The sequence below is a fragment of the Melitaea cinxia genome, chromosome 19, assembly GCF_905220565.1.
Source record: "Melitaea cinxia chromosome 19, ilMelCinx1.1, whole genome shotgun sequence".
Lineage (NCBI taxonomy): Eukaryota > Metazoa > Arthropoda > Insecta > Lepidoptera > Nymphalidae > Melitaea > Melitaea cinxia.
Window position 1 is genome coordinate 8,889,607 of NC_059412.1, and position 11,366 is coordinate 8,900,972.

General features: G+C 32.2%; 1 non-coding gene across 1 annotated transcript; it reads right to left on the reverse strand.

Annotated features, from left to right (window-relative positions):
• Positions 1–6,057: 6,057 nt before the first annotated feature.
• Positions 6,058–6,139, reverse strand: Trnas-aga. Its single transcript has one exon. It is a non-coding gene; the product is annotated as a tRNA-Ser (tRNA).
• Positions 6,140–11,366: the final 5,227 nt, after the last annotated feature.

An 11,366-nucleotide genomic window follows, 5' to 3' on the forward strand; every position in this document is an offset into this window, starting at 1 on the left:
ATAATTAATTTAAATTATAAGTTTGAACATTATTAAGGTTCTGTTGTCAAAGACTATACTTCTGTATTAATAAAAAAACCAGTATTAATAAAAAAACAGTGTATATGCGTGTTGTGTCATGACTCATGGTAGTGTGTGTAATTCTTTTTTTTATTGATTTAATTTATTTTTATGCATAATTATAAGAATATTAGCATTCTGCACTCCTCTATATAATCTATAAGTGTGCGACATTTCATACTCCCCCGTTCGTAAATTTTTCGTAAAAAGAGGTACAAAGTTTTTGCTTCGCGTATAATATATAGAAGATATGGTGTAGTACCTATATTTGTTGAGATAAAACAGGCCCTCAGGGTTTGTTAAAAATTCTATAGAAGTAAAGAATCTCTAAATATGATGATATGATGCTAAGCGCGTTATTTTTTAGTTCTCTAACACTCTGTTGAAGGTTTTTTATGAAATCATAAAATTTCAGAACACAGTATTTAAGCTTAATGCGTTTAAGAGTTCTCAAGACAAGACAACGACTGTTGGGTCAGTTAATTAACAATAAAATAAAATTCAAGTCTCGTGTTTTCCTTTTCTTTAAAACAGAAGATAACATTAAACTAAATCAATTTATGAAAAATATTTAACGTCAATTAATACTCCTGGTTCAAATTATAGATAATTAAAGCCATGTTCATAAGGCCAAAGTCAACAATACACCAAAACGCTATTGAAGTAACTGACAATAACTGACATCCCCATACAGGGGTATACCCATACGAGATAAATTCTTGCGAAGCCGATTGAAGCGTTATAACGAACGAATGAATATGAATAACCCGAATGTGTACACACCTTTACATTAGCATATATTAATATTCAACAATAAATAGTTACAGCTTGTTACGTTACAACGCAGCGTTAGATATAGACTTATATGTACCTATGGTATATTATTATGTAATTTTACATTTTTTTTCAGTAATTAAATGCAATAGATGTAACATTAACTTGATAATCGCTTAGTCTGTTTAGATTATCTCCGATTTTGTTTATTTTTGATACAATACTAGCTGACCCCGCAAACGTTGTTTTTCCATAAATGTTATTAACCCCCTAATCCCCTAATAACTTAGGGGTATGAAAAAAAGATGTTGGCCGATTCTCAGACCTAAGAATCGGTCCAGTTGTTACGGAGGAGTATGATACCTAACATGACTAACATAACACGAGAATTTTGTATATAAGATTAAGATTACTATAACCGATAAAGATAACGGCAGCAAACAATTTTTTTCTTTTTATATTTGTATGATTCTTTAATATACATTAACTCCTAACTTGCGAAGTAGAAAATTAAGCAAACAGGAAAAAAATTACACTTTTGAGACTCAGCTTAAAAAAAGAACAGGCCATAATGATCGATTAATTTAAAACTTGATTGTAGTCTATAAGCTGTGCTGTTGGTAAGTAGTGTAAGTTTTTCAGAAAACATTTTTATTAAAAATTTTAAATATACAGACTATGATTACGTGTGTATATTGCTTAAAATAACTATCGGATATAACGTCCGAAATTATATGGTATCTTCAAAATGTCGTTATATCCGAATTTGACTGTAATTTTTGTCTATTTTAAAATATATATAGACTCGTATGTAATATACTCACATGTGTCCATTCATGCTAGCTCTGTGGAGTGGTGTCGAAGAAAACTTCCGAACCCTCCAATTGGGAAATTTGTAGGGATGCACCAACATTGGATGGTATTTGATCAAATGTTTTACTGTTTGCAACCTGGTGACAAGTACATAACAAATTAATATTCTAGTAATTCCTAATAGGGTTTTTCATGTGTCGCGGATTTAGAAACACAATACAAAAACGGTCAGTCCGAAACAAACATGATAGACCATGCCATTATTGTAGACAATACCCATCGCCCAACGCCAGAAATAAAACTTTTGGCCCAAAGACGATGGCGAGTTGGATGAAAATTTGGATATGATCGTTACTTGATAGGGAATTAATCCCAACTCAGATGCAAATTGCTCTCTGACAAAATTCATTACCAACCTTGATATATCTTAGATTAGAAGAAGTGAATACACCTTGACTAAAATATTAGGTTAAGGGTAGAATTTTCGATGACTTTTTAGTGAGAAAATTAGAATATTTTAAGTTTTTACCCATTTGGTCTCCCTAAAAGGGTAAAAATACAACGAGTATATTGATTTCACGCTTCTGTCATTTAAAAAAATCATTTGTTATTTATTGCTAAATAGCGGCTTTTTTCAGTTTATGAAAATATTCAAATCTTAAGTTCAAGCGAAGTTTTAATTTCGAAAATAAGTACTTAGTGAAACTGATATTAGTATATCCTGTTATGTGTCATCAGTTCCTATTTTAAAAGCAATAATTGTTTATTTGACAGTAAAACACAAACTCCAGTCAAGAAAACTAAATACACAAACCGCATTACCTTTTGAACTTCTAGGAACGTAACCACATAAAGAGTTGACAAAGTTCTTCGCCAAGTTAAGCAAAGTTGGAAAACCTAATTTATAGAGTCGACCGTAGTTTCAAAAGATATTAACGTAAGATAGTTTCCGACATAAATACAAATTTTCACACGTTACCGACTGATTCAATTTTAAATGTTCAGAATTTATATGTACGATTTTATTTTTGTGTTACCCACACATTAGCATCTAGCGGGATCTAGCGGGTACATCGTTCTATAGCTTAATTGGCTAGAGCGCCGACACGGTCAGTCGGAGACGCAGGTTCGATCCCCGCTGGAACGGTCAATTTTTGATATGATATTCAAAAATGTTCAGAATGTATATGTTTTGTAGTGAACATGAAGATTATTTACTGTACAGAGCTGAGCGGGCAGACCAAAGAGACCTGATTCAGTACAATAAAAACTTCACTATGATATTGCTATTAATATAAATCAGAAGGAAAGTACGCAATATCTTGAAAACACTGAAAGCATGGTAATCTAAACTAAAGGAAGACACAACAGGAAATATCCTGCTCAAGATCTGGAGCTGCCCGACTGGGGAAATGCCTCGACCTTACAGAAGATCACAGCTAAATAATACTGCTTCTAGCAGTGTTGTATGCCTGTGGTGGTTAAGGTAACCAGAGCTATTGAGAGGGATTGGGGTAGGATCGGCCACGCACTGGCGATGCTTCTGGTGTTGCAGGCATCTATAAGTTGCGGGTAACCGCTTACCATCAGGTGAGCCGTACGCTTGTTTCCCGACCCACTTGTATATTAAAAAAAATCTTGGATTAATATTTAAAAAAAATTAATAAAAATCTTAAATTAATATTTAAAAATAATAATAATAGAAATTAAATTTTATTACCATTACATTTCCACTAACACAACACCATGAAGAGCCATTACCTGCCATATTGAGCTGCGAGGTCCAAGGCACTCTCGTCTTTAAGGTTCTGAATGGTGACGTCAGCTCCCCTCGCTATGAGTTGGGCGACGACATCTACTGAACCGAACTGTGCTGCTAAGAGAAGTGCCGTCTCGTTTTCTAGGGTCTATTAACAAACAATTACGTAGACCATTAGTAAACCATAATATTACGATAGTATTGATGACCTGTAACGTGCCGTCAGTCCCCTATCATAAAATGACTATTTTTTATTATTTTATTATTTAATTAATGAAATAATAGTATTCAAATCAATAACACTTTAAGTTTAACATTTAGATAACTGTTACAAACACTTTATAAGGCTAACAATCACCTATCAAAATTTACAAAGTGTTTACTATTACTGATAAATAATTTATTAATTAGGAAAAAAAAAACATTTTATTTTATTGTAGCCTATTAATAGTAGAATCACTTTTGACATCCGTACAATTAAATTACAATTAAAAACTTATACTTTATGAAACAGGAATACATGAACAAATAAGTACTGTCAGGGGCGTATTGTAAGATAATACCATACATACACAGCGTAACACGCTTATCTCTTATTTGTATCAATAAAATAATATAGAAAGAGCATTATATATTGGAATTCTCACTTTATATTACAAACATTAGGACTAAAGATTAAAACTTAATATTCTTGTTTAGTTCCACCAAAACTAGAGCAACGATAGAACTTGCACCAACGCCATATAACAAACGATTTGGAACTCTACTTTCTTTCTAAATTTCTTCAATTAATATTATTTCGCTCTTAACTGGTGTAAGTAGCAAGTTGTACCCTTTGTGTATGTACCAAGAGAACTTATGATCAAAATGCTCTTACCACTTGATTCACGTTGACCGGTGGGTTGTTGTGAGCAAGTAGCATTGCCACGATAGCGGAGTCTCCTTTGAACGCGGCAAGGTGAAGGGGCGTAGCCCCCTTGTCGTTCGTCACGCATGGAGAAGCGTCCACTGACAGTAGCAGGTGAACTATTCCTCTATAACAATCGGTTATTCTGTCAGTAAATAATTTATGAAATAAATATATAAATAATTAACAGTCAACGACCTTGTGCTGTTATGTGTGTGCTTTCGCTGTGTGGCTACGGTAGTAAAGAATATAGCCACCCCCTTTCTTTCCGTGGGTGTCGTAAGAGGCGACTAAGGGATAACACAGTTCCACTACCACCTTGGAACTTAAAAGCCGACGAATGGCGGGATAACCATCCAACTGCTGGCTTTGAAATACACAGGCCAAAGACGGGCAGCAGCGTTTTCGGTACGACAAAGCCAACCCTGCAGTCACCAACCTGCCTGCCCAGCGTGGTGACTATGGGCAAAACACATGAGTTCACGCCATTTTTGGCTTGAACTTGTGGAGGCCTATGTCCAGCACTGGACTGTGACAGGCTGAAATGATGCAACGACCTTGAGTAGGACCGAAATCCTGTGTCAAACCTCCAGACCTACAGATTAGAATATTTTTTATATGTATGTATGATCGAGTATCGAACCCGCAACTGCTAGTACAGCAGAGAAAGCGCTGTGAGCATTATTGTCTCATATACTAAGTTTAATAATCCATGACTCTCCAGTCCTGTATTTTTGTTATGAAAAAATAATTGCATTTTCCAAGCCTGGAAAAAGATTTGTCTCTATACAAAAGAAGGGCTCGAGTGTAAACCACCAAATAAAAAAAAATCTAAATAACTCAGTAAAAGTGCTACAAAATAGTTTGCTAGATAGAAATAGATGATCTTAAGTATTAATTCACGAAAGTTAAATTATTTCAGGTACAAATATTTAAAACTAAGTTAAACTACAAAAAATAAATTCTGTACTAAGTATTATTTATTTAATATGACAAAGTTGTAGAAAATAAATATTTTTATACATTTTTGATAAAAGTAAACACAAATTTATACATATATTGCATAAGGATAAGTACAAAAGCAATATTTTAAAGATAAAATACTTTTACATATGTGCAAACTAGATGGCGCTGGCAGTCTTTTAAATCGCGCTATCAAGAACACAACTCGGAAAGCTGAATTGTAATGCTACATCTACCTACGATCAACAGACATCCAGACCGGAATTAAAAATTTTTGAAGGTAATATAAAGGAAATTTATATTACTTATAAATCGTATAATATTACTTACTACATTGACAACTAAGAAAGTGTACAAAATTCTAGTAAAATACTAATAAAACACATTTTCCATAATACATAAACGGAACAAATCTATTTCTGAGGTCAGATAAGTATTGTTATCATGTTAATATTATGAAACCAAATTGAAACCAAAATTGAAAATTGAAATAATTTCAATTTGACATTGTGCTAAAAAAAATTAACTTATATTCATACTATCTTATACTTTAAATGCCCAAAATAAACATATAATTGAAATTGATAGCCATCTTTATCTCCAATAGTAATACATATTAATATTATACTCATATAAAATTTAGATTCTCACTTGTGACCCTGTAAACAAGCGTGATGAAGTGGCGTGTACCCGCTGTCATCTTGAACGTTGACGCCAGCGCCTCTTCTTAAACTGAAAAAGAACAAAAAAATAAATATCCAAAATGATATCAAAATCTGTTCGCAGTCGGTAGGATTCGAACCTACGCTCCCAGAGGGAATCTGATTTCTAGTCAGACGCCTTAACCGCTCGGCCACGACTGCTCATAACATGTGTACCGAATTAGCAATCGGAATACGCAACTTTACGAACTGCAGTAAAACAATTCAATATTAAGAGAAGTTTTAATTCCAGTTTTTTTTTTTACTATCACAAGTAATTTTAATTTTAGTAATAAAATCTTAACATTTTTTTTTAATCTTTGGAAAAAAGTCTTCTGGAAGGAAATTTGATTGATGCCAACTTTTTCTATCGGCCTTGACACGCTCTCAGCTCATTAAACAAAGGGTCAACGAACTACTCGACAGAATTATCGAAGAAATTAGTAATCGACGATAAATCTAATCTCCTGTACACTAGAGACGAAATTGTTACAACAATCGCGATCACAAGTAACAGTTATTTGTTCGATATACAACTGTATCAACAATAATTAATTACAAATAAAGATAACCATACACAATAAATTTTTTGTACAGTCGTTTTGTGGCAAGCGTCTTCGACACGTTCGAAATTGCAGAGATTATAGAGCAAAAATATAAAGGCAAAATTGGTTATAAAATAATTGATCTAGATTAAGTTCAAGCATATTTTTGCGACCATTAAAATTATGAGATTTATTGCTTAGTTTTGTTTAGGATTTCTTCGCAACTGGTGGTTGCCTTTTTTGTCTAAGAGCACACTGCTTTATTACCTAAGTTAGGCCTGGGATCTATAATACATTTTCTTACTATTATTTATTTAAAAAAAAATTACACACAGGTACAGGCAATTTCAGAGTTCAACATACATAGAACCAAGTAGTAAGACATACAGAAAAAGTGCTTTTATAGTTGTTAGACACCTATTAATTAAAGTCAAACTATACAAAGTACCTTTGGAGAAAGTGTAAATCTTTAATCAATCGAATTTCAAGTTCTTCGACCGTTCGAGTAGCAAAACAATGTAAATGTTGCTTACAAGCGCCCATTGTTAATTTAAACAACAGTTTCAACTGTACTACGAATAATATTGTTATTGGAAGTGTGTCAACAGAACCTTCTAAGTTATCTGTAAGTAAACTACTCTTTAAATTTAAAATACAAATAAAGTTAGTCATGCTAACATAGTATGACTATTTCTTTCTTTCTCTAATATTTCTCTAACACACCAAACTTTTTATAACAAGTAAAGACAATATATAAGTATACCTTATATATAAAAATAAATCGTAAAATGTGTTCGTAAGCGTATAACTCAACAACGCCTGGACCAATTTTACCAATTCTTTTTTTTAAATGTTCGTTGAAGTCCAAGGATGGTCCGAGAAAAATTCGAATAATTTCCGTGAAAACCCTAAAAACAGCCATTTTCTTTTTCCCATACAAACGTTTTCTAACTAAAATGTAGAGTCAATTTGAACTTTTTTGCTATTAAATAAAGTTCATGTTAAATAATATATTAGGGCGCATTTCACGTAAGTTATTATTGATTAAATTGATCTTATTCGTAGACCGCTATTTAATTTAATTTACATACAGAAAAAATGGTATTTACTAGCTATTTCACATTATTATATTGTTGCGGGGAACAATGGAAAATTCCCGCTTCTAAACTATAGCTCCTATCGATTCCAAATTTGGTTCGAATCTCCTATATGTGATGTAAAAATGATCGATGAGCGGATTTTCGGATAACTCATACCCGTAACTTCGAAAATCCGAAACTCCGAACTGTGTAACTCCGAAACTACTGAACCAATTTTTTACAAATATTGTAAGTATCCTTAATTTGGTCCAACTTGGGAGATAGGGTAATTTTTATCTCAATCGGACCTGCTAGGTGGCGCTGCTATCAGTATGTAACTCCGAAACTACTGAACCAATTTTTATCAAATTTTGTAAGCATCTGTAATTTTGTCTAACTTGGAAGATATGGTAGTTTTTATCTTAATTGGACTCGGTAGGTAGCGCTGCTATCGGTATGTAAGCTATCAAATCTGGTAGCTATTTTCCGGGCAGGACAACGTCTCCCGGGTCCGCTAGTATATATATATATATATATATAATATTGACATCATTTAATCTAAAACTATATTTTTCTACGTAAAACGTACAGAAATTCATATTACGTAGTTAATTCAACATTTAAATCTGATAAACAAGTACCAACCATAGCGTACACACAACGTTTACAAATGAATACCTCAAAGTTATCTTGAGAGAAATCTGTTAAGCAACGTGTACAATTACAAAAAGTAACTAAAAACTGTTTATTTTACATTGAAGTTTATTATTTACAAAACTGTTGTTATTTTCATACAAACACGAGTAATGTATCAACGAGTGCGTATGTATTTCTACGTATTTCTCAAGGTCTAACGTGTAAAACGACCATTTTTTATGCTAATTTACTATTTATGGAACTGCTTTTAGCTTTATTCTAAGTAAGTAAATTGTATGACTAACGAAATAAACGCTCGAATTTGTAACATTCGACATTTCTAAGAACTTAATTCGGGAAATATTTTTTAATAAAAAAATGTATTAATAAACATACATAGCTCCATGCCATCATTTTAAACTAATATTATCGTATCAAATGTTATCATTTAATCGTTACAATAAAGAAACTTACCTATCCAAATACGACACTTTACTTTTAATTTTCTTTTTAGCTTTACTGCACTGTCTGTGTATGTTCGACCTAGCCTCACACATATTACCACATATGTCGAACGCGCTGAAGCAAGTAACGTTTTTGTGTATATCACCCATTTTTACTTTCATAACAAACACATTTACGGCCGAACCCAATATTCAATCTAAAGATAGAGATAGGTAGTTATCATCGACTGCTAATAACTAACTATCTATCCTTTGTAGTTGTCCCAATAATTCGCATAGGGGACTACTATCTCCAGTTAGCTGTAGATAGACCGGCTACCTGAGCTCTTCCTTATATTCCAGTATACGCAGCGTCACAGACGGCCTCAGTTATGTTACACAGATGTTTTGTAGTATTTAAATTTGTCATACAAATTTTATTCATATTAAAGTAATCTTGTTTTATAAAAATATGGACAAATTAATTTTTACACAGACTTTTTAATTTATAATAAATGATATTATTTTAATATGGAATCCATGGTAAATCTAGTAACGGAACGTTTTAACACGACACGAAAAGACGCTACGACGCCATTACGCTTTATTGAATCGTTGTTTCGTTTGAATTTGTAAATTTTTTTTTACAAATCAAAATTCAAATTATACAAATCATTGCAAATTATAGGTACAATCATTCACCAAATTGTTTGTTTTATTCACAAGATGAGTAAAGTAAGTATTATTTCACAAGAAACATATTATTTTTATTCAATTAATTGTTGCAAAAGAGCAATATCACTTGAACTGCTACTTGAACTTGAGTCTGCCATTATTTTTCACTCGAAATTAATTTTATTTTAAACAAAGAAAATACTTTTTCAATTAATAAATCTTAGTTATCCCCCGAAAACTATAGATCGGATATTTTTGTTACTAAAGATAACCAACGTTACTGACAGATAGAACTCTATTATTATTGGGACGCTTACACTGTCATTTTCATACGAACTGTTATCTCTAGTAAGCTATCCTCCCTCTCGTCGATAGACAGCTTTGAAGGATAAGATTGCCTATCGTCGACAAGTTTATTGGGTCAGTAAAATGAATGATAGATAGATATTTCTGTCTCTAGTAGGACATAACCAGAGATAGATTGAATATTGGGTTCGGCCGTTACTGACTATGGCAGACTAACGACTATCGCCATCACGAGATCGCGATGAGATGACTCACGGGAGAGACCCGTGACACGGAAACAGGTTTGTATATAAGCATAGTTAAAAAATGTAACGAACGAAACAACGACGTTATAGAAAGGGCACTATTTAATGAAATCAGAATGTACGAAAAATGCAAAGCGATCGACGATAAAACACGATAAGATATTATAAGTGGCTCAAGGAAATCTATTGTAAATATTAAGTGCGATTTATTTAAATATAGACACAAACACAAGTTAATGTTTTGTTTTCTTTTTGTATATACTCATACATAGGTTCATAACTACATATTTACCCTTGAGTAAATTATTTTTACAAATTTTCATCAACGTATAGGTAGACATTATGAAATTAGGCAGTACATTCTTAGTTCTAGTTAAATAAGGCAAAACGTGTGCCTGTTTTACCTGTTGTTGATGAACCTCTAAGTAGCTATGTAAGAGATAAATTTTATCAGAAACTGTAGACACGCTCCCTATAAGTAACGACACATATAAATATAGCAGTAATGACTATTGTTAAGTAATATTGGAGAACAAAGAACCCTATATGAGTGCAACCGATAAGAAACTGATTATATTATTTTTTTATATTACAAAAAACTATACTTACCACTAAATTATCATATTCAATAGCTTCGACCTCATTTAATAAATAAACAAGAATACTAGTACTTTTGGCACTTACGTACATACTAACCGTTTATTTTGATTGATGTAGGTTTCTAGTTTGTACATATTTATTATTCTGAAATAATAAAATGGAAGCACGAAGCAAAATACTTTTTAATAGTAGGTATCATTTATATTAATTTACTTGATGATGGTAAATAATACCTACCGTAGTATGTGAAAAATACATTTATTTAGATCTGGCGAGAAACATTTAACCATATTATTGTAAAAAAAAATATTCTAATTGTACGGTTCTGATGACAATCTTTGTGTACCCCACAAAGAAATGACTATTTGGCCAACAGCTGATTGAATAGTGTTATATAAATTGGGAACAACGAAAGACAATGACAATTAATACACTTAATAAAGAAGTATCTTTTGGTTACTTATAGAATACGCTTTAACCGCAAAAGTTGCGGTTTTTTTTTTCAATGCAATGTTTTTTTACGACAAAAAAATAAAGCTAAAACAACCAAAACGTTACGTCATAAGAGCATTACAAAAATATCTAACAATCGAACAAGTATCAGAATTCAAAGTGAGTAAAACCACAAAACGGAAAATTATTAAATAGATAGCCATTTTATAATCACTACATACTACACCGATTTAAATTATGCAGATTAATAAATTAATTGTGTGGGCTTTATGTCGTCAGGGTTTTTGGTTCAAGAAATCCAATTTTATCATTAGTCACGTTTGGTCACTGACCGAGTTTTCTCATTCGTCGGTTTCTTAAATTGATCACGTGCATACAAAAAAACATTAACTAAGCTTAAATATATT